General features: G+C 45.3%; 2 long non-coding RNA genes across 6 annotated transcripts; one reads left to right on the top strand and one right to left on the bottom strand.

Moving 5' to 3' along the window:
- Positions 1 to 4740: 4740 nt before the first annotated feature.
- LOC100759851 lies at positions 4741 to 16658 on the top strand. 5 transcript variants are annotated; one of them, XR_004769943.1, is made up of 4 exons: positions 4741 to 5099; positions 5246 to 6070; positions 8314 to 8591; positions 12922 to 16658. It is a non-coding gene; the product is annotated as an uncharacterized LOC100759851 (long non-coding RNA). The 5 variants fall into 5 exon arrangements; XR_004769942.1 differs by having other exon boundaries at positions 8282 to 8591; XR_004769941.1 differs by having other exon boundaries at positions 4744 to 5099; positions 8513 to 8591.
- Positions 16659 to 17080: 422 nt separating this feature from the next.
- LOC103159909 lies at positions 17081 to 24823 on the bottom strand. The gene is made up of 2 exons (XR_003484887.2): positions 24699 to 24823; positions 17081 to 19951 (listed from the first exon to the last, which is right to left on the bottom strand). It is a non-coding gene; the product is annotated as an uncharacterized LOC103159909 (long non-coding RNA).
- Positions 24824 to 26333: the final 1510 nt, after the last annotated feature.

Raw genomic sequence — 26333 nt, 5'->3', positions numbered from 1 at the left:
TTGTCCTGCTTGGCAGTCTCTGTACTCTTCAGATGTTTGGTTTAAGGTCTGGACTTCATTTGGGTAAATTCTCTTCCATTATTACTTCAGATATGTTTTTCAACTCTTGCCTGATTTTCCTCCTGGCATTCTAATTATCCATATATTACATCTTTTATAATTATCCCAAAAGTTTTTGATTTTCCGTTTCATTTTTTTCCTTTGTATTTTTCCCCAATAAGTTTAATTGACCTAATTTCAAGCTCATTAATTCTTTCTTCAGTCATATCTAGTACCTGATGAGCCCATCAAAGGCATGCTCCACTCGTCATCAGTGCTTTTCATTTCTAATATTTCTGCTCGTGTGTCTTAGCAATTCCATCACTCAGCTCAGATGACCTGGTCCTGTGGGGTTGTCTCCTTTTGCTATTAGGACCCTTAACACAGCAATCACAGTTCTTTTAAGCTCCCTGACAGTTCCTGCAGCTGTGTGTTCTGACTCTGGTTCTAATGTCTGTATCTTTGGTTTTTGTGTTTTTCCTGTCTTTAAGCAGAGCTTAGAACTATTGAGTGTCTAAGCAATATATACAGGAGCTAACAAGCCTTCAGGTGGGGGTCAATGTTGAAATGGCTGGACTCTGGGCTGTGTTTAATGTGCTCTGTGGAGGCTAGAGGCTTCAAATTCCTCTAATGTCCTTATTTTCATCTCGTCTTCATAAAGGATTTGTGTCTTTAACCCTGCCAGTTATGACTCACTGTGATTTGATATGGTGGAAAGAGTGTCAGTCATATAACTTTCAGGTTTTTGTCCCTGGCCTGTGATTCTCACAGGTGTTTCTTAACACTGCAGCTACGGTAGGTGACAAGGGGCTTGAGTAGAAGACACATTTTTCCCTGATGGAACACGACTCTGGTGAAGTCCTTTTCCTTGGGCAACAGGTCTTTGTTCTGGAGACTGAGTTATTCACGAAAGCTTCTTCCCCAATCCCTGTCAGAGCCAATATCAACCTCAACCTAATGAGGCAAACAGACATCAGGTGCCCCCAGTGACATACAATGGGAACCAAACAATATCCTCTCTGCCCTACAACTGCCAGACAAGTTTACTCTGAAACATAGCATAAGGAAGCCAGCAGAAGCACTCAAATTCAAAGCAACTGCCTGGAGTCCTCAAAAATGACAGTGTTATGTTTTTCTTTTTATAAAGCAAAAACAAGATACAACCTTCAGGGGATAATTATAAATTTTAAAAAAATTAAAAATGACTGGCAGTTAAATGCAACATGTGATTGATCAGATCCTAGCTGCTTAAATATATATATATATATATATATATATATATATATATATATATATATTGGACTTCAGAAAACTTGATATGAACTATGTTTCTGGTAACACTTTTATATCAAGGACAAAGTGACATTAGTATTGACATCAATATTAATAACCCATTACAAAGGATTCCAATTTGAAGTTAGTTTGTGGTACCTAAGGATGAGGACTCATTGTGACTACAACCCATCGTCATGTGATTAAAGAAAACTAGAAGATGGATGGACATTTGTGCAAGCGCATTTGAATATATAAGCTGATGTAGTACCTTGTGGGTCTATTTTTTGATAGAGTGCAAATGAAGCAAAATACTAAAACTTAACTGAAAAACAGATGGGTGTTTGTTGTGCTTGTCTTAATTTCTTGTGCCATGTGTTTATGGCTGTGTATATGTATAGGTCAGAGGTCAACCTTAGATATCATTCTTCAGTTGCATAACTTTTTTTTTTTTGAGACAGGATCTCTCTCAGTACTGGAACTCAGTAGGCTTGGCTGCCTCCCCAGCAAGCCCCAGGGATTTGTTGCTGCCTCCCCAGTGCTGGGTTGCAAGCACACAACACCATGTCACTCACTTTCTCTCCATCTCTCTCTCTCTCTCTCTCTCTCTCTCTCTCTCTCTCTCTCTCTCTGTGTGTGTGTGTGTGTGTGTGTGTGTGTGTGTGTGTGTGTGTGTGTCTTTCTTTCTCTGTTTCTCTGTGTCACGTACCACCATGGCACTCACTTTCTGTCTGTGTCTCTTTCTCTCGATTTCTCTGTCTGTCTCTGTCTTTTTTCTAATGAGGGCTGTGATCACAATCAGACCCTATGCTTGCCCTGAACTATCTGCTCAGCCCATGGTCTTCATTTCTCAATCAATGTATTCCATACACAGAGCAAAGCATACAGTGAACCCAAGTGCTCATTGTGAACTTTGTGAATCTTTTCTGTGCTTGAGCAGAACGTTTTACATCAAAATGCTGACAAAAGAAAGCAGTGGGCAGGGTTACACCTACTCTGCATCCACTATGCCTGCCTCAGCGAGCAAATGGATACTGAAGGTAACACAGCTGCTTCCGGGTGTCTCTTCCACGCAGGACAGACAGCTAAAACCAAGGTCAAAATTGTTTGGAATAAATGTTGTATCTTAGAAAATGTGCCCCGGGTGTCAAACTCTCTGGGACCGGTGACCATCATAGCTCTCCTGTTTCTAATGAAACCTTCTCAGTGCAACATGGAACTCTCCTTAGGAGTAGATAGGAGTTAGACCTGGGATTGTTCTCAGATTTGGAGATTTTCCTAAGCAAACACAAGCACCTCCTTCCCCCAGCCCACCACTGCCCTACCTCTGGGAAGGAGCTGGCAAGCTCAGAGAGGTCAAGGAGCTGGAAAGCAACCTCGGCTCCTTCCTTTGAAGATTTGCACTGGACTGAGATGATTGGGTCTGAGGCCAGCTGGCAGGAAGGAACTCCAAGTAGGTGCCCGCCCCCCTTGCTGGCCAGGAGCTATGGCCTTGAAAATCAAACAACCCATGAGCTGCCCCAGCATGTCCCTAACCCCTGCTGGTCAGTGTGGGAAACATCAGGGTCTTCGAAACTGGCCCCTGGTGGTTTCCTTCCCTTTTCCTTGTCTGCACCAAGCTCCTTCGGGCCAGGAAAGCTGGAGAATTTTTGGACAAACGTGGTGGGAAGTCCTGAGAGAAACAAGACTTCCTGTGAACTTGGCTGTGGGGGTGGTGGGACATTGCAAACAGATGTGGTCCTGTTCCTCTTCCAAACTGGTAAAGCAACATCAGTGCCACACAGGTCAAAGGCAATCTTAAAGTCAAACACTCGCTTGCACTCAGCTGGGCGTCTGGAAATCCACACCCCATGCTCACTCAGCTTACGGGCAGGTGTTTGAACCCTTCCCTTCCCTCTCACTTTCCAACGGGCTCCCCCAAGCTCTGCCTTCCTTTCAGGTGGGCGGGCAGCAAAATGAAGGAGGCAGAGGTGAATTCAAAATCACCCAGCTCACCCTTTCTGCTTCTCCCCTCAACAGATAACTAGTTATTTCAAACGCTGCGCTAAGGATGCATTTCCATGTTAAGAAAAAGTCTGGCCTCAAATAAGGCCTTTTTCATAAATGGTTCCAAAAGCGGGATCATGCATTTCCCCTCTTGACCAGATTTTGTATAAGGTCTCCATGCCAGGACAGCTGTTTTAAGTGAAATCTCAGATTTTAAAGCACACCTGGATAACCTATTTCATCTGGCAAAGCCAGAGCTGCTAAAAAGAACTTTATATTTGTTTTATTTTGCTTTCTTTCCAGTTTCTAAATAGTGGAGTGTTTGGAGCCCAGGGATATGAATTGCACCTTCAACTTCATTATTTTAGTTGTTTATTTTGGGTATCTTTATTATGACGTAAATATTGCATACTTATTTCAATGAAGAAGAGAACTTATTCAGCAGTCCATCCCACATAATGCAAAATTGTTGACTTTTACTTATGGTCAGCTCAAGGACCAGGGTTCGAATGCTATTTCATAGTGAATACTCTATCTCCATTGCTCTGACTGGGTTTAGCATTGACCACGGGAGGACTATCAGTTAAAATTAAAGTCGTGGCTGCAGGGATGGCTCAGCAGTTAAGAGTACAGGCTGCTCTTCCAGAGGATCCAGTTTGATTCCAAACACTACATAGTGAGTGACACACGATCACTTGTAACCCTAGTTCCAGAGAATCTGATGCCCTCTTCTGGCACCTGTGGGCATCAGGGACACACACGGTACACAGACAAACATGCAGACAAAATACCATACACATAAAATAAAATAAAAATGATATAAATATTGTATATTTCGGCAAAGAAGATAATTTATTTAGCAGTCCACCCCACATAATGCAAAATGTAAAGTAAATGTTTTAGTGGGGAAACGAAATGTCCTCGGCTTCATCCATGTGTGTTGGAGCCAACAAAAGGCTCCAGAGCTGCTCTTGTGCCTTGTCCCACATAACGCTTTCATTTTAAGACCAAGCCCCAGTATTAAAAGTAAACATCAACACTCTGAGTGATTCTTGGCCATAGCAAGGCTCCCCAGCATCATTGCAGGAAAGAAATCTCAACAAGGGCCTCTCAGTTAACTACACAGCCTCCATCCCAGCAGCCCTGTTCAAGCACAGCCCCTGCAGACGGGGGCACCACAGCTTTTCTCTGTGGCAGAGGAAAGCTATGGATTTATTGTTTCACCATCAGGAAATCGCGCTAGTTTGTTGTTGTTGTTGTTGTGTTTTGTTTTGTTTTTGGAGACAGGGTCTTACTGTGTAGTCCTGGCTGTTCTGGAACTCACTCTGTAGACCAGCCTGGCCTCGAACTTACAAAGATCTGCCGGCCTCTACCTCCCCAGTGCTAGGGATCAAAGGCATGTGACACCACCACCCGGCCTGCTCTAGTTGTGAAGGGGAGTAACTAACTAACCGTACAGATAGCCCGACCACCAGTTCTACTTTCGAAGAGGTGAAAAATAATCCCATTAAAATACTGTGTTTCGCATTCTCTGGATAGCTGAGCTTCCTGACCGACATTCCTCCCGGAGCTGGGGAGGAAGCTTGACTCAGCTCAGCTCTGCTTGGAGTCCTGAGGAACAGGCTAAATGCATGGTGGATCAGGGCAGCATTCCGGAGTCAGGGGCCACGGGGCAGGTTCCCCCCAGCTCGGGGTCACAGGACAGAAGGAGAGAGGAAAAGAGTGTGGAAAGTCGGACTGCAACTGACTGCATGCTGACGTCATTGTCCAGGCCAGCCGCAGCTGCTCCTTCCTGGAAAGAGGTGTGTGTGTGGGGGGGAGGGGGGGAGGGTTTGAGCTTAACCTCACAGCTCGGTTTTCCAGGTTGTTGCTGGCTTCATGGAGCTCTCTGGGGTTTGCCTTTTCTTTTCTTTTTAATTTTATTTATTTATGTATTTTTTTAAACCAGGCTCGAAGGCCCCAGGACAAAAAGATGTGAGGGGGAATTACTTGAAGTGGGACACAAACAGAAACCAAAGGCAAAGCAAAAACTTTCACATGCTGCTCAGGGCAATCTGCTCGTGCAAAATCGAATCAGTGAAGCCAATGCCATGTCTTTGCTGCCCGCTACAACTTTAAAGTGTATTTCACAGAGTTTTGTTTTTGGTTTTCCCCCTCAGCGATGTCATTTGGAGAATGTTCAAAAATGGCAAAGCAAAGAGAAGAGACACATTAAAGATTTCTGGAAAACGACTTTTAACACACTTTAGGCCCATCGCTAGCTATTGCAAATGTATTCAGCTCTTCCCTGAAAGGCATTAGCAGTGAGGAATAAAATCAAGTCCTGCCAGGAATCTCTCACGATCCCTCCCACGCATAGTTGATTAATGGACTCTAGTTAGGCTGGGTTTTAATATGCTTTGCTATCCGGTGGCACATGGTCGGGGAGCAGAGAGGCCGAGTCCTGGAAAAGGCACGTGTGCAGAGCACATGACCTTGGGCGGAGTTCTGAGTGGGATGAATCCAGGGACTTTGATGGTGGACACAATGAAAGAGACAATCAATCTCTACAGATCTGCTATGGAAGAAAAACCACAGCCCATCCGCATACCCCAGAGGACCCAGGGAGGAGCAAAACAGAAACCGGATCTCCATAGGAAGCGGTGTTACCAGAACGCCTGGGGCCGCGGTAGAATTCCTGACCTTGCCATATCTCTAGCACACTCTGGGTGCCAGTGGCTGGGAAGGGGGTGGAAAGAACTCAAGCGGATGGCAGAACCACGTTTGATGTACGGTAAGCATTGACTCAGGGAAAGACAAAGCATTCCAAGGCCATTTCCCCCAGGAAGGAGGTTTTCTGGAACTAGGTTTAAGTTCCCAGCCTGAGTCTATTCTAAGGTCTTTGCACACATGGACTTGGGACTTCCGGAATATAGGTGCCCGACTCATCCCATCGTGTGCTCTTCTTAGCATGGTACAATGTTTAACACAATGAATGAATGTATGCAAGAAGCACAGAATAAATAATTGATTAGCTCTTTAGGGAAGATAATGGTTTCTATGTAACTCTGAGTGCAGGATGAAGGTTGAACAGAAGCGAAGGTGGTTTTGTGCCATAAAAGGGAGCACATTTGCCAGGATGCCTCTGGAGGCCTCGTAATTCCTGAGCTTGATGTAGCCCTGGCAGGCTATTGGTGGCTAACGGCCAGAGTGCTGTGACTTTTATTTTTTTCCAAAGAGTGTCATCTGGAGATTGCCCCAAATGGTAAAGCTAAGGGAGAAGACATTTTTAACTTCTAGAAAACTTCATTTAACCTGTTGCAAAGCCTATTTCTGACTAAGTCCAAGGGTGTACAAAACTTTTCATAAAGAAGTGTGACAGATGACTATATATGTCAGAGCAACACTACAAAAGCCATTAGGTAGGAGAATTTTCACCCAGCATGGCCAAAAACATAGGAATGACCAGCTTGTCTCCTCAATCCTGGGAAAAGCACCCTCAAATATCTCCAAATTCCTCAAACATCCCTCGGGTCACATCTAAATCTCTAGCCAAGACCACCTACAGATACTTGTCTTCAGCCAAGGCCACCTACAGAGACCTTACACTTGTAGTGTTTTCAATACCTAATCCCTGAAGGAAATGAGAGAGAGAGAGAGAGAGAGAGAGAGAGAGAGAGAGAGAGAGAGAGAGGAGACATAATCATTGTTGGGATCAGATGATGGGCTTCAAGTCTCTTCAGGCTGGTGTCCAAGGTAGTATGACCCAGACTGACGCTCTGGGTATGGAGTATAATGCTCTTATGCTAAGGCAGGCTGTTTGGCAGGGACTGTGTTCCCCAGCCTTCCTTGCATCTAAGTGAGAAGATGGATTGATCTTCACCAATGAGTGACACTAGAACCAACACGTTTCACTGATTGCAAGCATCTTCATTGAGAAGGGCATCTCATCCATGCTCTGCTCTGCCATTCAGCAGTCGAGTGAGGAGGACTCTGCCGTCCTAGCAGAGGGGCGAATTCCAGATAGAGTGCCAGCAGAGATGATTTTTGAAGATTCTCACTGCCAAAAAAGTTGTAAATGGCTGAGGCGACATTGTCTCCAGTTGCTCCTAGCTAATCACTACTCATTGTGTATACAGACTGCAATGCCCCACAAACCCCAGAAATAAGTACCAGTTACAGTGTGTCAGCGAAAAGAAGAAGTGTTTTCTTTAAAGAGGCAGAGAAAACACTGGTTCATGGGAGATTGCCTGGGAACGCCTCTGTTTAACTGTGGCACTGTTATAGTGTGACTTTGATGTCCCCAAGGTTCTCTGCTGCTGACAGTATTATGGGATGTAATGGGAATGTTAGGAGGTGGGGCCTCACCAAAGGAAGTAGGTCACTGGGGGGTGTGCCTTTGAAGATTACAGCTGAGCCCAGGCTTTTTCTTCTGTGCTGGTTAGCTTTTTGTCACAAGCTCAGGTCATCTGGGAAGAGGGACCCTAACTGAGACAGTGTCTCCATAGGATTAGCCTTTAGGCAAGTCTTTGGGGGCGTTTTATTGGTTAGGGGTTGATGCAGGAGTACCCACTCACTGTAGATGGTACTAACTTGGGCAGATGGTCCTGGCTTATATGAGAAAAACCCAAAATTTTCCTCCAATTTCAACTTAGCACTTGACATTTTCAACTTAGCACAGGCTTATTGGGAGGTAATCCCACAAATTGGGGAGTATTTGTCTATCAAAATCATAGATCAAGAGTTCTCATGGCTAAAACAACAAACTACAGGTGTAAAGATATGGGCAAAGGACATGGACAAAAATCCAGAGGAAAGTAGAACCAGGCCGCTAAGCTGTGGCTCCATTGGCAGAATGCTTGCCTCCATGTATACAGTTCTGGGTTTGATCCTCAGACTAGGAGGAAAAAAAGTCCAATAACAACAAGAATACATAAGAAGATGGCCAACCTTGCTCGTAACTAAAGAAATTAAAATTTGTCTTTTAAGTAATTTATTTTTTAAGTTTTCAGCCAAGTATTTATTGTATATTGAAAGTACTCCCCTCTGTGGGGTTTGAAGGAGATGTCCTCCAGAGTCTCTGGCATTTGAACACTTGGTCCTCAGTTGGTGATGCTGTTTGGGGAAGCTTGAGAGGCATAGCTGGAGAAAGTACAGCGATGGTGGTGGGTTTCGAGAGGCAAAGCCTCATGCCATCCCAGCTTGCTGTCTCTGTGCTTTGTGTTTGTGGTTCAAGATGTGAGGTCCCGGTTTCCTGCTCCTGCTCCTGCCCCACACCTCATTTCACTCCTGTGGACTCTTACTCTTCAGGAACAGTAAGTATAAATAAACCCTTTCCTACCTGGATCGCTTCTGGTCATGGTGTTCTTTTCATAGCAAGAGGAAACAAATTTAAAAGGCTTCTATGCTTCCTACTCTCCCTTTCCTCCCCTGTCCCTCCCATTGGTCCCATTTGACCCTGTAGGTTGTATTATTTATACTTTCAGGTCATACATATACCATATACATGATGTATGTATGTGATATTGATATATATGATATATATTGTGATTTTATGTACTTATACAAAATCTAGGAATCACAAATGAAAGAAAACATATAATACTTGTCTTTCTGAGCTGCTTAATTCAGTCACTATCCCACTTGCCTCCTTTTTCCTGGAGACAACATAACTTTGTTCTTTATGGTGGAAAAATAAACTCTGTTTTCTTTCCCTGTCCCTCTCCAGCTGAACCCTGAGCTTGTTTGCATAACTCAGCTCTTGTGAACAGTACTGCAATGTGCAAGCTCCTCGGTAGCATGCTGACTTAGCGTCCCGTAGGTTGGCACCCTTAGTCCTCAGAAGTGCTTAGCGAAGTCATATGGCAGATCTACTTTTAGTTTTTGGAGAAACCTCAATACTGATACCCACAATGGCTTGACTAGTTTTCATTCTGAACAGCAGTGTGCATGGGTTTCTTTTTGTCCACATCTTCACAAGTATTTGTTGTTATTAGTTAAGAAATGAAAATTTACATAACCCAACCCCCTTTTCACCTTTCTGATTGGCAAGATGAAAGCCTGGTGCTACCCTGTGCTGACAAGTTCATGAGGCAGATGAGCCTACATATAGTAATTCTTAGAGGACATCGATGCTGATATAATCTTTTTGACAATGATTTAACATGTATCAAGACCACTAAAATGAGCCAAGTACAGGAATAAAGTAGAAAGACTGTAGGTTCAAGACCAGCCTGGGTAAATTAATAAGACCTTGTGTTAGACCCCCAGAAAACTCAGGTATCCAGGGTCCCAGGCCACGACCGAGGTCACCCCAATCACCAGGCGGATTCGAGAGCTTGATGCAAACTGCACGAGGCTTTATTGTAATTTAACGAGCTAACCCCATGTTAGCTCAGGTCTTTCACCCACCCACCATGGTGGATGGCTCGAAAAAGACAACTCCTAGATCTTGTAGGGCAGTGTAAGGGGAGTGTCTAGGGGTACGCACAGGCTCACTATTGGTGTGCCTCCAGCCTTGGAGGGCTTGCCCTGTGTTGATTGGTCAACTGGTTGTTATGGCCCATAGGCCCTCCCAGGATGGTTGCTATGCTCTGCGTCATTGCTGTGTGCTTGTCTGTAAAGTACACCCAGGGTTGTAAAGCATAGCACAACCAGCTAACTTCTGATTGGTTCCTTGTCACGAGGCAGGCGTCTGACCTCTAGTGACTAAGACAAGGTCATAGAGCACGTGTTACTGTCATGGCTGCCGAAATGGGGAGCTAATCCCTTCACTTGTCTCAAAATGAAAAATAAAAAGAGGGCTGAGATTAAAACTCAGTGGTAAAGAACTTGCCCAGAATGTGTGGCTAATGCCAAAGGCTCAGTTCCCAGGAAGCTAAAGCAATCACTAAAACAAGTGCCATTTGACTCCTGCATTGTGGTTTAAGATAATCCAATGAAAATACATTCAAGGCTAACAGTTCATGAAGATAGCTATAAGTGTCCATAGATACTGCCTGAGGAATCACTATATCTGTTACATCTCTTTTGGAACCTGCTAGAATGGTTCAAAAAGGAAAGTCACATGAAACTGAAGAGATGGCTCCATGATTAAGAGCACTTGCTGCTCCTACAGAGGACCCAGGTTCAATTCCAAGCACCTAAAGACAGCTTATAACTTCCCCTAAGTCCAGTTACAGGGGATCTGGAGCCCTCTTCTGGCCTCCTCAGGCACCAGGTACTCATACAGTACACACATGCAGGCAAAACATTTGTGATTTTTTGTTTGTTTGTTTGTTTGTCTTGTTTTTTTGAAACAATGTGTCCTGGCTGCCCTGGTACTCACTCTGTAGACCAGGCTGGCTTCGAACTCACAGAGATCTGCCTGCCTCTGCCTTGATTCTGGGGATTAAAGGTGTATATCACCACTGACCAGCTAGGCAAAATGTTTGTACACATTAAAAAAAAAAAGAAAAAAAAAAGCCAACATGTGACCCAGCATGTGGTCAGAGCCCAGCAGCACCAGCATCCTGTATAGAGATACACAATGGGCCTGTGAAAGTCACCCTCTGAGAATGCTAAGAAGGCAAAGGCCCATGCTGTGTCCTGCAGTCTGCAGACTCAGCCTTCTGGGAAAAGGCCCCAACAGGGAGTAACAGGAAACAGAGGTGAAGGCTAATCTGACTTCAGAGAAATGTGAAGGATAGGTAAGTGAACCATCTCCAGCAGTTAAAAAACCCCACCTTCCAAGGAGAAGAGTGGGCTGGAGAAATCAAGTGGACACAGGAGCTTTGACAAGGTGTGCCTGGGGAGGCTCTGAAAACTAATCCTGTCAACACCAAAAACCTTAAAGTTTCCACAACTACCTCTCCAAATAGACTAGTTCTCCCAGCTAAATCTTCCATCAGGACACTGAATTAACAGAAAGCTATAGAGAAAATTAATTTTAAATAACTGCTAAAGAGTTCTTTCTGTTTTTTAATTGATTTTTTTTGTTTATCTGCATGTATAGGTGCTTTGCCTGCATGTATGTCTGTGTACCATGTACAGGCCTGGTGTCCGTGGGGGCCAGAAGAGGGCATTGGATCCCCTGGGACTGGAGTTACAGATGGTTGTGAGCTTTCATGTGGGTGGTGGGAATTGAACTCCGGTCCTCTGGAAAAACAGTGAGCACTCTTAACCACCAAGTGATCTCTTCAGCCCCCTCCATTATTCTAAATAAGATCTTGCTAATTTCTTTTCCTGCTAAGTGGTAGCCTCTGCTCCAAATTTTAAAAAGTTTTTTTTTTCTGGCATACTGTGCATCTCCAACTTCTCATGATCTCACCTGGTGGTCATATGAATTGGGAAATGGAACAAATAGCCCTCCTGATGAGAAGAGCAGGCCTACTATAGCCACACACAAAACCTCATGGGGGAAGAGCTGAACACTGACTTGCAGTTGAGCCTGGTGGCTATCCTTGAAGATTCATTTCATCTACACAAACCCGCCCTCAGAATTTTACATGGGTTCAGTACTTATTGTACATCTGAATGCCAATCAAATTCTTTTTTAAAGGTTTTAAAAATTTTGTTTATTCTCTCTCTCTCTCTCTCTCTCTCTCTCTCTCATCTCTCTCTCTCTCTCTGTGTGTGTGTGTGTGTGTGTGTGTGTGTGTGTGTGTGTGTGTTGTGTATATGCGTCACATTGTATATTGAATGTGTGAAGGTAGGGAGAAAAACTCCTGAGGGTGAATTCTCTCTTTCCACCATGTGAGACCCAGGAAGGAACTCGGTTTTGGCAGGCAAGCACTGTTAGCTGCCAAGTCATCTGGCTGGCCCTCAGTCAGGCTCTTCCATGAGGAAAATACAACCCTTGTACCTTCTCTGAAGCCAGACACAGTACTTCAAAGATCAGTAGTGTCCCTGAAAAGAGGATGTCCTAGGGTGCTCTCCGTTGCTGTGATAAACACATGATCAAAAGCAGCTTGGGGAAGAGAAGCTTTATTTGGCTTTCAGTTTATAGTCCAGCATCAAGGGAACCCAGAGTCAGGAACTAAAGCAAAAATGCTGCTTCCTGGTTTGCTCTGCCTGCCAACTGATACAACCCAGGACCACCTACCCAGGGTGGCACCACCCACAGTGGACTGGCTCCTCCTATGTCAATCATTAATAATAATTTTTTAAAATGCCAGGGCTGCCCGGGGGGGGGGGGTGGTGGCGCATGCCTTTAATCCCAGTACTCGGGAGGCAGAGGCAGGAGGATCTCTGTGAGTTCGAGGCCAGCCTGGTCTCCAGAGGGAGTGCCAGGATAGGCTCCAAACCCTGTCTCAAAAACAACAACAACAACAACAAAAAACAAAACAAAACAAAATGCCAAAATGCCAGGGCTTCAGAGATGGCTCAGAAGTTAAGAGCACTAGCTACTCTTCCAGAGGGTCCGGGTTAATAGCCAGCACCCACATGGTGACTCACAACCACTGTGTGTGGAAGGAGGATCCCACACAACTTCCTCTGGCCTCTGAGAACGCTGCATGTACACGGTGCATGGATATACATGCAGGGAAAATACTCATACACATAAAAATAAATAATTTCTTAAATTCCCACAGACTTGCCTATAGGATAGTCTGATGGAGGCATTTTTTCAGCTGAGTTTTTTTTTTTTCTTTCTCTCTCTTCTAGGTGACACTAGCTGATGTCAAGTTGACAAGACAACAACAAACCTAACGAGCATAGCACAGATGGATGCAAATGGAAGCTGGAAGGTCATTAGGAGAAGTTCCTGCCCCCCATGACCTACTGCTAGAAGAGCTGCTTCCGGTCTATAAAGCAAGCAGCAGGTGCCCAGGACTTACTGCTGAGCCCCTTGCAGGCTAAGCTAGACAAAGGGTCCTGATTTCCCAGGAAGTGTCTGTTGGAGTGGGTACAGTACGGCTGTGGAAACACAAAGGAGCTGCCTCTCTCCATCCCGAAGCGGTAATAAGTTCTCTACCCACGAAGGGACACACTTGCTCGGGATAGAGCAGGAAAGATCCCGTCATCAACAAGGCAAAGCACAAGGTGCTTGGGCTTCACTTCTAGACTTAATCTCCCTCCCATGCAGATGTGCTGAACCTTCCAGAAACTGGTCTTTGTCGCCCCAAGCAAACAGCCACATAGAAAATCTGTGAGTCAGTCAGCCTGTTCCTGTTGGTCCACCCAGGCTGGAACACACTAAAAGCCCAAACAAAACAAGTGTGGCTCTTACAAGCAGGAGGACGATAAGGGATCCGGTTAGAGGCTTTGCCCAGTGACCCACTGGCTGTTCATTCTGTGAATTCTGCCCAGGAATTTACAAGGAATCCAAGGTCTGTGATTGGGAAACTGGGAAGAGAGCCATCAGGCCGAGTTGGCAGTGAAAAGCTGGGTGAAACAGCGGATATCTGGTAAGAACTGGGCTGAGTTTTATCCACACTTACTCCCTCCCCTCAGAAGTGCAAAGGAAGACTACACCGCCTTATCCCGTTGCAAAAATGAAAAATCATTTCTTATATGGAACTGAACACTGAGTCCTAGAGACAGGGAGGTAGACCCACTGCCAGAAATGACATCATTAGGTAGAACAAGCCAAGGCCTTGTGACTCCAACAATGGCTCCCCCGTCCAATGTCACCACATCAACACAGCCTCCGGAAGATCTTGGCCCCTGCAGGTCTGGTGCCTGTCTGTTCCCACAATGCTTTTCTGCAGACATTTACCACTCTCTCCGGTCAAAGGCATCTAAGCACTTGTCAAGGTGTCCTGAGATGGATTCTCTCTGCAGTTACTTGCTCACTTTTCCTGAAGGGGAAAGTGACCTCCTCATGGCCTCGCTTGTGGATCCCTAGCCCCTTGTGGGGTGGTTCTGAGTATCTGAAGCAGCCGCTTTGGAGATGGGTGGTCCTGAGTTCAAGACATACTTTTTAATCTGTGTAATCTTAGACAAATTATTTAATATCTCTTTGCCACAGATTCCCCCAAGTTTTAAATGAGAACAGAAACCATTTCCCAGCACAGTCAGGAAGATTAATGGATCATTAGTATCCAGCAAGGGGCCTGAATGTGGTAACAGCAGAATAAAGCTGTGACTGTCTCGGGAACCCCATTACTCACCTGCCCTGGATTGTGGCAGGGAAGAATAGTTTCATAGATGGAGAAGACCCCTGTCCCCCCAAAGAAAGTGTGACTCACAGAGCAGCTTTCTGCCTTGCTGCAAACCACCCACCCACAGTCCCCTCTCCTTGATGTCACCACTATTAGACTGTTCTCCCATTACACTAGAAGAGAGGGTTGAGGGCCAGCCTCTGCCCAGAATGGGGACATCCCAAGGCAAACCAGAAAGCAAAGGAAGCTGAAGGAGGCAGCTTAGATGTGCCCTCTCTCGGGAGAAGCAGCCATAAAAGAGCTCTGGCTGCTGCTTCCCTCTTGATAAATGCCCTCTGCTTCTCCAGCCAGAGCGACTGCCAGGAGTCAGCCTTGGTTGAAGTTGTATGTTTTCCCCTGAGCAGTGACCTCAGTGCAGTCTTTCTAGGGATTCATAATCCCTGGGAATGCTGACAGCCCCAAAGTCACTGCCTCCTCCCAACTCTGCTCTTCTGGTGACAAGGAGGCCTCCAGCTCCTCAGTGGGATAGACTCCAGGACTGCAGGGATGGCTTCTCTGTCACTGTAACTCACAGCTTCCTGAATGCTGATGGACCTACCAGGCCACTGGGCACCCAGGGCTAAGCCTTTGCTGCTCACCTTCAGGTTCATTGGTTCTCAGAACAGGGAAAGGAAGGGCTGATGGGGACCCACCTGTGTGACACTCTGAGGTGAGTTCAGGGGGACTAAGCCGACTGGTACACATGTAACCACAAGCCAGGCTTTGCGAGTGAAGGATGCTCCCCAGCTATGTGATTGTGTCATTTTTATCTCTGGTCCTATGGAGAACTGGGACTTGGTAGGTGCTGGGAGGGAGCAGAAACTTCAGGGCGCACATGAGCATAGTCTAGAATTCTCTAGGAAGGAGGAAGAGGACAGAATGGCTAGCTAGCACAAGTGCCTGAGGGACAGTGAAATTGGTGGTGATCATTACTGCAACTTTGAGCTAAACTTGGGGTTGTCTGGGAGGTAATCAGAGAAATAGGAGGCTTGGGGTTACCTTGCACTAGTTGCAAGCAGGCCATCCATTGGGCTCTCGTGAATTCAAGCCCCTCAGCCTTGTCTTAGCTGGGAAGCCTGGTTATTGGCTACCAGTCCAGTGACATGGGAAGAGCACATTGATATTTTGAGGGACAGACCTGCATCCTGTTACTTGCCTTCCAATATGAGGAGCCCTGACCCACCCTACCCCCCAATCTGACCCAGCTATCAGGTTTTAGGTTTTAGGACAACTGTTCCTAGTGCTAACCCCAGAAGAAGAGCCAGCTCCAATCTGCCCCCCTTCCTTACACACTCAGGATATATATATATATATATATATATATATATTTATATATATATATATATATGGTGTGCTTATTTGAGGCTCCCTGATGCCCTAAAGCACACCTTTTTAGGCGACAGTCATCTTGTCAAATACAAAGCCTAAACACTCATGATCTGGATGGTTCTGACTTGAATGGGAGCCTTAGTGTCTCCCTGTGTCCTGGGACGCTGAGCTCTGTCTCTGACCCTGTAGCCTTGAGGTGAGGATTTTGCCTGTTAGGGTCTGAGGACTTCTCAAAGCTGAAGTTGATCTTCTATGTGGGTCACCAGAGTAGATGGCATCCTCTAGTCACTCTTTGCAAGGACAATGTCTAGCAAGTGCTCTCTGCTCTGGCCCTGCCCTCAGTTCCTTCTTGTAATGCCCTGGCAATTATTATTGTGAGCCACAGATGACACCTGTGGTGGCTCAGAGGGGCTGAGTCTGCACATGTCTCTTGAGGGCTGTGTGTGGCTTGTGATGGAGGCAGCTAGTGAGAAGTTCCCTGTGCCCTGTGACTAAGCTCAGAAAGGCAATGAAGGCTTAGCTGGCTGCTTGTGTCCTGACTGGAGACCGAGGGTTCAGTGCAATGTAACTCAGCTTAGGGGTTTCTTGAGTCCCTACAAGAACAGTCCGTAGGCTGAGTGTAGATAAAACCAGAAGCAAATGGCCTCAAAGAGATCACAGTGAACGCTTCAGGTAGAAGACAGCAACAGAGGAGATGTTGACAAGAGGCTTTCCCATGAACCCCGCCCTCTGCGAAATATCTTTCCTTCACCTCTTCCCCAGATTAACTTTCCTGGATCCTCCCTAGGCTCTCACCTCAGTGACATTTCCTTGAAGGAGGTTTCCCTGCTTGGAGTGGCTCGGGTAATTCCCTGGTTATACTCTCTGTCTGGGCTACGGGTTCCACTCCTCAGCAGCTCATGTCCCTGATAAAATGTGCAGTTCTCTGTGTGGTTACTTGATTACTTTATGTCCCCTGGCTAGGCTGATTAGAAGCTCCATCATGTTGAGTACCAGGTATAGGAAGAACACTATGAAGACCCACTGGGAAAACACATGGTAAGGAAGGGAATACAGGGCTAGATGGGCAACTAACAGCCTCTACCAGGCTGGGACCTGGCAGAAACGGAAGAGGAGGGAAGGGTGTTCTGGAGAAGCTAGTGGGTTAGGAGAAGCTAGGTGTTGGCAAGTGGAAATGGGCAAGGTATTCCTAGTGGAGTGAGTGCTGATGGCACTAAAGGTAGAGACAGAGATACAGCCCCACCGTCACCTGCTGCGGCTTGAGGAGTTCCTTTAATATTTTAGGGACCTCAGCTCAGGTAAAACTGGACGATCAGTTTCAAAGCAGAAAAGAATTTCAGGACCAGCCAGTATGAAGCGTAGTAGGAGTTTATTAAAACTAGGAAGGTGGTTGTGGTGGTCAAGCCTTTAATCTTGACTCTTGGGAGGCAGAGGCAGGAGAGTCTCTGTGAATTTTACAGCCCAGCCTAGTCTACATAGGAAGTTCCACTCTAGCCAGAGGTACACAGTGAGACTCTGTCTCAAAGAAAATAAACAAATAAAAAAGAAAATAGAAAAAAAAGGCAATTAGGGAGAGGGGAAAGGGGCCTACATCATGGCTGTGAACTTCTCAAAGAAAAGTTGTAGTTTACTAGAAGGTATTTTAATAGAATATGTTTTACTTATTCTTTGATAATTGCATAGGTATAAACAATGTATCTTTGTGCATCCCTGACTCCCCATTCCCACTCCCCCAGGAGCACCCAACATGTCACTCTCCTGTCTGTATGTCTTTCCTTTCTTTTTAACAACCCACCAAATCCCATTAGCATTGGAGTTGGAATGGTGAGTGATCTTGTTGGCTTGATCTTGTCCAGATCTTGTGCAGCTAACCGATTCTGCAGTGAGTTCATGGGTATAGTGGCTACATTGTGTCCCAAAGACAGCTTTTCATAGCCATCTTCCTCATCCTCTGGCTCTTACCTTCTTTCCACCCTTCTTCAATGTTCCCCGAGTCTCATGGTGGTGGGAAGGTGTTTGATATAGATGTCCCATTTAGGAATAAGCCTTCAGTAGACATATACTCTCAGCACTTTGACCAGTTAACTGCCGACCACTACAGAGAGAAGCTTCTCGAATTAAGGTTGAGGGCAGTACTGTGTGTATAAACATAAACATTTAGAAAGTGGTTGACAATTGTGTCCATTTAGAAAAAAATGACAGTAATGGGTTCCTCCCTAGGGCCTGTAATTTCTTGAGCCACAGGCTTTTGGCCAGGTTAATGGTACCAGGCTTGAATTCCTTCCTGAGGAGCAAGCCTTAAATCCAAATCAGAGGCAGTTGTTACCTCTACAGCATTCATGCCACAACTGCCTCAGTTGGAACATCTTGTCTGGCATTATATGTAACATGCAGTGTTGGCTACAGGATGCCACTGATGTCTTTTCTCCCACAGTAGCCTTCAGAGCACCTTTTATCACTAGGAAAGCTAGTCATTAGGGGGAAAGTTTCAGGTCACTTCCAGCTTAATTTATCTATGTTAAAAGATCTCTAACATAGATTTTAAGCCTGGTTAACCAAGAGAGGTGTCCTGGGAAAGAATAAGATACATCCAAGAGCACTCACTATGGAGCTCCTCAGACACAACTAAATGCCTCTTGGCATTAGCCATGTACACCATTTTGCTGGCTCTCAAGTTACATCTGAAAATGTTCTTGTCCTACTCTTGTGATAAGTGAGATTACAGGGTGACTCTAACTCTTGGATGGGACCGTAATCTGACAGTGTGAAACCAGGAGCCACTCGGGTTAGGTGGAAGTTTCCGACACATCTTTTACTGTAAATAGGCTTTCTCGTGAGGTTCCTGGAAAATTGTTGGTCCACAGCTGGCTTCTGAAAGGAGAACGGCCTTGTGAATGAGAATTCCTGGAAAGAAACTGTTTACCCTGGCTGATTAACTAATTAAAACTTCAAAGACATGGAGAGGTTGGAATCTTGTTGTTTCAACCCTAATTACAATTTATGTGCTTATCAGCGTAATAAACAGCCATTCCTAACCCTGGCTGCACCAGACCTAATGTCCTACTATTAGCCGGGCCTGATAGCCTATGAACAGGTTAAAACCTTTGCAATATAGTAACTTGACAGAACTCTGTTCTCCACTAATCAAGGGCTAAGAATGCTATCAGATAACATCTATTGCCTACAGCTGCAATCTCCCCACTGTTCTCTGCCTACTTAATGTTTCAACAGATGCATTTTAAAACCACCTTGATTTATAATTTTCTTTGTGCTGTGACTATAAAAGCTCCATGAAACTGTTTCCACACTGGGGCATGGAACCTGTGGTAACCCAGCTCTGTGTTCTGGACCACAGTCACTCATGCTTTTACTCCAGAATAGGCTCTCTTATTCCCTTTGAGTTGAGAAATGTTGTTTTGGCTGGACAGTTTAAGCAAGTGTTAACTGTGTTGGGATTCTTGACACTCACCTGCTGAGAGTCTTCAATCAGACTCTAAGGTAATGGCTACGTTCCCTTCCAGGTCCCCACAATTTTCCCTTCTATCCCATCACAGCAGGAGCTCTGTAGCACAGGTTAGGAGCAGATTGAGAAATGAGATCTAGGGCAGCCAGCTGAATGCTGGGGATGTGACCTTGGGATGTTCCTGTGAGCCTGAAAGAGGCTGGCCCCAGAAAGGGCTTAGTGATGATCACAGCCCAGGAAGGAACTTAGGAGTCATGGTCTGTAGCAATGGGGACAAAGCCCAGAGCAGGAGGACAAGGGCATTCAGTCAAGGACACAGCACCAGCCATTCCTCAGCTACAATGGGAGGAGCGCTGGCACCAGTGGCCCAAGTCAAGGCTCCCTGAAAGCAGCTGTGTGGCCTCCATGGCTTGCAGGTTGGGCAGTAGGACAGTGTCCCTCTGATGTGCCTCAAGTGTGAATTTCACCCTGTCTGCTGCAGTGATCTCTCTCTTTCCTCCTTCACCTGGTCTTTGGGAAGGTGGAGGCATCCAGGTGCCCTGCATGGCAGATGCGTGTGATACAAGGTGTCCTGGACATTCTCTACTTGGTCCTCAGGCCCACCCTCCACCTTTCTCCACCCTTCCCTGTGCCTTGGGAGGAGATTCTTTGGGCTGTCAGCCTAGCTGACTCACCTTTGGCTTCCATTGGGTCCAGCTGTATGGCATAATAAAAACCTTATCGGGTCTTTGTCTCCAGGTTGCTGGCACCTTGGGATTTCCTGTGTGATAAGAAATGCTTTGTTATGCATAATGACTTTTTAAAAAAAATGTCACCAGAGTTCATGCTAATGAGATGACTCAATATAGGGCCCTGTTTAGCTTCCCAGAAGGACTGGTCACCAGAACAGACTGAACGAATCCTTCAAGAGTCAGAGACTTTAGCCCCACCCTAACCTCCACAGTGGGAAAGGACTAGAGATAGGGTTGTAGAGGAGATCTAGTGAGATGGTGTGTCCAGAGAAGGTGTGAAAGCCATGGAAGTTCTGTACCACCCTACACACACACACACACACACACACACACACACACACACACCACCTGCCAGGCAAGTCTATTCCAGGTTCTTATGCTGGCTAGTTTCTTCTTAAGAGACTACACTTCCAAACTTCCCTTGTAGCCAGACCAAAATACTCTGGAAAGGAGGGAAAATGGTATGGTAGTAGTTTCCTCCCCTATAAGGGGTCTCACCTTCTTTTATAGGCATTTTTTATCCACACCCAGGGGTGACCAGATGTTCCTTACCTTGAACATGGTCCCGAGTATATAAAGTTGGACGGTGCTTTCTTCCTGCCCTTTCTGTCTTTCTTTAAGCCCACATGCCCCATGAAATCTAACAATGCTCTACAGCTAACTGCTGACCACGGGTGTCTCCTGAGTGCCATAACCTGTTCTAGTGAATTATCAAAACCATGAAGAGATTATGTGAACTCCAGATAGTTAGGGAGCCTGCCTAGACCTTGGGCCTGCCATCTGAAGAGAGGGCACTCTTGGGACTCTGGACAAACTCTGAAGTTAGTGTTGAGGCAGGATAGAAAGGGAAGTCACGGGGAGATGGGAATGGGGAGCCCCTCGTTGCAGGCTAGCTAATGCTTGTGGCCAGCTGAGAATCAAGAATTCCAGCACGATGAACATTTACTTTGAAGGTTCCTGGACCTAGGGGCAATATTTTATGTAGAAATATTTTCAAATGAGAGTGCTAAAATAACAATGAACCAAGATTAACGCCCTGTATGTATGACTTCAGGTATGGCCTCACTCCTCTCCCAGACATTTTCTGGGAATCTCACAAATAAGACTGAGGTAGAAAAATTTCAGAGGACAAAAGAAATGAGTCCCTGACCCAAGAATGCCAGGAGAAAAGCAAGAATTCTAGCATCAACTGCTTACTGCCTTTCTGCCTTCCCAGTTGTAAACCTGCAATTTTCTAAGCATCTCACCAGAAAACCCGCTTGCAGGAAGATGTGTACTAACCCCATTGTGCAATCAAAATTCACCTTATTGAATTGTGGTTCCCACCAGGACATCTCTGGAACCCCTCACTATCAAGGCATAGAAAACCAGTTTCTTAGAAATCTTTTAAGATGTAACTTGAGAGCCACCAGAATGGTACATATGGCTAATGCTGAGATGGTCAATTATACCTCTCTCTCTCCATGTGCTATGTCTTACTTTCTCCTATATCTCTTAGGGAGCACAGACCCACACTTAGGTGTATGTACTTCTTTTCTGAGCACGTTTAAGTCTATATTAAGGTTGGGTTTTTTGCATTTAAACAATTTGTGTGTGTGTACACATGTGCACCAGTACATTCTTGTGTGTGTGTGTGTGTGTGTGTGTGTGTGTGTGTGACACAGCATGCCTGTGGAGGTGAGAAGACAGGACAGCTTGGTTGTGGGTACAGCACTCACGCTAATGAGTCAGCAGCTGTGGTATGAGGACACACGTGCAGAGTCCCACCTAGGGCAATCATCCTGGCAATCAGGCTGGATGGCTGTTTGCCACCTGGTGACTCTGGGAACAGTTTATTGACCAGCCCTTTTTCTGAGAAGCAAAGAAGTTATAGTTGGGGAGGGAACCAGCTATTCAAAGTGACTCCTTTTGGTGGAATGGGATCTCCTCATTTGACTCCTGTCTTCTTCCCATTTTGTCAGAAAAGGCACTTAGAAAATTCTCATTAAATTGTTTTTACACTATCCAAGGTCTCAGGTCAATTAATTCAGGCTTTTGTGCTCATTTCTCTCTGAAGACTACCTGCTTCTTTTTATTTTTCTTATTTAAGAGTGTTAAGAGTAACCAGAGAACACATTTCTAACCCCAATAAGAAGTCTTATCTTACTGTTTTGCTTTGTTTTGTTTTGCATTTAAAGAGTTATTTTTGCTGCTTTCTGTCCTTTCCCCTATACTCTGACTTTTGCTTCTGTCAGGTTCTGTCTCCAGTCAAGCGGGGTGACATTGGCCACCATTTGCAGGAGAGATGGAAACGGGTTGTGTTCCTTGATTCACCAGTCGGTAGTTCCGGGCTGTCAGATGTGGGGCAGCACAGGGTGGGGAGAGAGGAATGAAGGGGGAAATGAAGCCTCGAGTAGAACAGAGAAAGGCCACCCTCTCAGGGCGGCTGGACTGACTCTCCACACAGTTTCCCCCATGCCAGGAGCTCTCCGGAGGCCCCAGGGAGCCTTTGGGCTGTGTGGAGGAGAGGAGGCTCTGAGTTGCAAGGACTGGCAGCTATTGAAGCTCAAAATGAAGCTAGGAGAGAATTGGGGGTAATGCCAACCTGAAAATATGGAGAGGACCTACCTACACTCCCTCCCCACTTCTCCTTTGCCCCCCACTTCCCTCCCCTTTATAGAAGTTCTCTTATTGATTTTCTCGTGTCTTCTGGTTTTCTAGACTTGCTGTCATCCATCTCCTATTATATTTATTTACAACCCATCTGAAGCTCTTCTTTACCTTCCCCTTATTATCCATCTCTGTGGGTCTGCAATGTGGAAAACCAAATGGATGATAAATGACTCTGGCTCAGAGCTGAGGCCTTCTGTCGAGTTCATTTTTGGCCTCAGAGGCCACCGACAATAGCATTTGTATCATCTGTATTTGTTTGGTCTCCCTTCCTGTTCCAACAGTGTTTAATTTTTCATGATGAATTTGTTTTGTCTCCTCTGTTTTCCCATGAGCATCACAGGGAGCCCATTCTCTCCCCAGTCCTTCCTGCCAGGCCCCACCACCAATGGTGTTCAGGAAATAGGTTGAAGTGTTGATGTAGCCTCTCAGCCACCACACAGGCTCCTTTCTAACTTTCTCTGCACAGTAGAATTCTTTTAACTCAGGATAGCAACACTGAAGAGGACATGGTGGCTGGAACAGATAGTATTCCTCAATAATTGCTACCAGCCATGCCAAATGAAAATACTCTAAAATTTAAAGAATACCTATTTAGCAAATAGTATGTCAAGGAAGTCACTCAACGCTTATCCCTCAACACCATCAGCATCTTGTCTCCTCCATGGAATTCCTGGCCTGGCCTGTGGTATAAGAAGGTCTTTCTCACCATTCTCCAATTAATCATCTTCTTTACACATTTATCAAATACAGAGTAACAGTGAAGTGTCAGGCACTTGGCAAGGATCTGGTGACACACAGAAGATAACCATATAGACCCTGTCTTTCAGGAGGTTATGGCCTGGTCAGGAAGAGTACACAAATGTATTTAAATAAATATTCCATTAAAATGTGTAGTTAGTTTGCTGTTGTTGTTTGGGAGAGGTTGAGGTTTTTGTTGTTGTTGTGTTTTTTTACTCTTTGGGGGCATGCCACCCAGCTCTCAAATAAATACACAGAGACTTTTCTTACTTATGAATGCCTGGCCTTAGCTTGACTTATTTCTAGCCAGCTTTTCTTAAATTATCCCATCTACCTTTTGCCTCTGGGCTTTTACCTTTCTCTGTATTTCTTTTTTTTTTTCCTTTTTACTCTGTGTTTGGCTGTGTAGCTAGGTAACTGGCCCCTGGCATCCTCCTCTCCCCCCTTTCTTGTGCCTCACTCTTCTTCTTTTTCTTAGTTCTTCTCTCTGCCTGCTGGCCCAGCCTATTTCTCTCTCCTGCCTAGCTATTGGCTGTTCAGCTCTTTATTAGACCAATCAGATGTTTTAGAAGGGCAAAGTAGCACAGCTTTACAGCGTTAAGCAAATGTAACATAAAAGAATGCACAAATCTTTGCATCATTAAACAAATATTCCACAGCATAAATGAATGTAACACATCTTAAACTAATATTTCACAACAAAAATCCATTTTGATGAGTGCATGGTGTGCTTTAAGCAATGTTTTAAGTGCTGGAACCACAGCAACACTGGGGGGAAATAGTCTAATATTGGAACAGAACTCTAATTGAAACATTCACCCACAGGCTCTCCGAGGAAGCAGTCTGTGTCTAGGTGTCTTAGTAAGTGGCCTTGGGAGTGAGAGCTGTGAGAAGAAGGAGAAAGTCAGAATGGACACAGAAAAGTGGAGAGAAACTCAATAGTAACATTAGCTAAAAATCCCACAGGAGCCATAGCTGTCCTGACTGGATCAAAATAGCTGGGCTTTGCTAAGTCATTGAGTGTGGGCCACATCAGAAAGGATTTCATCTTGGATGAAGTGACTCTTTGCCTCTGAGAGAGCTGAAAGGTAAAGACCACTGGCAGGCAGCCCTCCCAGTAACAGAAGCAACAACACCTCCATTACAGCAAGAATTGAGCAACTTACCCCCATGTCCATAATATGAGCAGCATGGAGAAAGCAAGGTGATATGGGGGATGCCCCTGCACACTGGTATGTGCATCCCCGACTCTCCCTGGGCTGAGTGGACTGAGCTTTAAGAGCACTCACTAGAGCCAGAAGAGAGGCTCTTACCAACAGACAAGCCCTGGCAGCAGCAAGCATGCTCTAAAATCTTAGGAGTTTCCTGCTGATCTTTCTTCCTTACCTGCTAACCAAATGCCCAAATCACCAGGGAGTCCAGTGCTTTATCCAATTCTGCATGCACCCAATGGAAGGAGCCTGGGACCTTGAGTGACAGTGTGGAACATGGTTCTTGCTTCTTCCGTCTTCACCCCTAAGCCAATCAATAGCACACCATGACATGAAGAAACAGACATTTAATTTTGTATTCACTGAGCTTTGACAGCTATTTGTTTCAGCATTTCCCCTCCTTGAGTAATACAAGAATTTTGTTTTTCTTGGAGTGGAAAACTTCCTTTAAAACAGTGGTTTTCAACCTTCCTAAGGCCGTGACCCTTTAATATACAGTTCCTCATGTTGTGGTGACCCCCACCACCACCATAAAATTATTTTCTTATTGCTTTATAAGTGTAATTTTGCCACTTTTATAAATATCTGATATGTGACTCCTGTGAAAGGGTCTTTCAACACCCCCAGCAAGGGTCAAGACTCACAGGTTGAGAGCTTGTGATGTAAAACAATGACCATATGAAGCTGGCTAGAGAGGAGAGATGGCAAACTATGAAATCGGGCATCTGTGCTTGGATATTGGATCCCAGGGCTGCCTGTCATAACCTGGAAGTCATCCATGCCCAGGGGAAGAGCATGGAAACAGAAAACAGAATATTGGCCCCAGTGCTGCCTGTGGACTGCATCCAGCAAGACACCAAAAGATAAAGGTAAATGCAATGAAGAACTAATTGGAAGAACTAGTCTGTGAGAAGGAAATGGAATAGAATCAGAAACAAAGGACCTCTCTTAGGACCCACTTCTCTCTTTGGGCTGCCTTTACCTCTCCATACAAAATGAAATACTGTGTTAGTGAGGGGCCACTAACTATTGTAATAATCTCCAAATTGCAGAGACTCATAACAATAAAGATTTCTTTCTCAGACACACATTTTTTTGAGAGAGAGAGAGAGAGAGAGAGAGAGAGAGAGAGAGTGAGAGAATGTGATTGGGCTTCATTGCACATAATCTGTCTTTCTTCTCAGCTAAGCACAGTCCTGAGGCAAAGAAAAATCATTTCAGGGACTACACCTTTCTACTAAGCCAGAGAAAGAGAACTCCATGGTAGCCACCGTTAAGTTGAGAAAGAACAGCACTAGCAAGCCAAGCCAGCTTAGACGGGGTAGAGAATTACAACTCAGAAGAAAATTCTATGTGCACTTACTACGTGGAATTGGCTAGAAGGAAATCTCCTAGAAGCCCAAGTTTTTGAAGGAGTTGTGTTGCCAAAGAAGCCAGGAGACTGTGTTTAAAGCTGTGGATCATCCAATATATCCAAGGTTCCTAGCTTTGCCTGGATGCAGGGGCTTGGGGGCTATGCTTGTCCTCACTGGGGATGGGAAGGGAAAAAGGAAGGGAGCAAGAGGATGGACTGTGACCCAGACAGCTAATGTCACCTATTTTTCCCACTGCAAATATTGTACTAGTTAGCGCAGGTTGCTGAAATGAAACATTACAGCCTAAGTGTGTTAAACCATAGACATTGTCTTCTTAGTTTGGGAGGCCAGAAGTCAAAGGTGTAAGGGATCACAAAGTGTGGTTTGTTCTAATGTATGGGCCTGTAGATTGCCACTGGGAAAATCGGATGTGCCCTGATCTTGATTCTTCCACA

The sequence above is a fragment of the Cricetulus griseus genome, chromosome 4 (assembly GCF_003668045.3).
Source record: "Cricetulus griseus strain 17A/GY chromosome 4, alternate assembly CriGri-PICRH-1.0, whole genome shotgun sequence".
Classification (NCBI taxonomy): Eukaryota; Metazoa; Chordata; class Mammalia; order Rodentia; family Cricetidae; genus Cricetulus; species Cricetulus griseus.
This window is presented reverse-complemented; position numbering and strand designations above follow the sequence as displayed.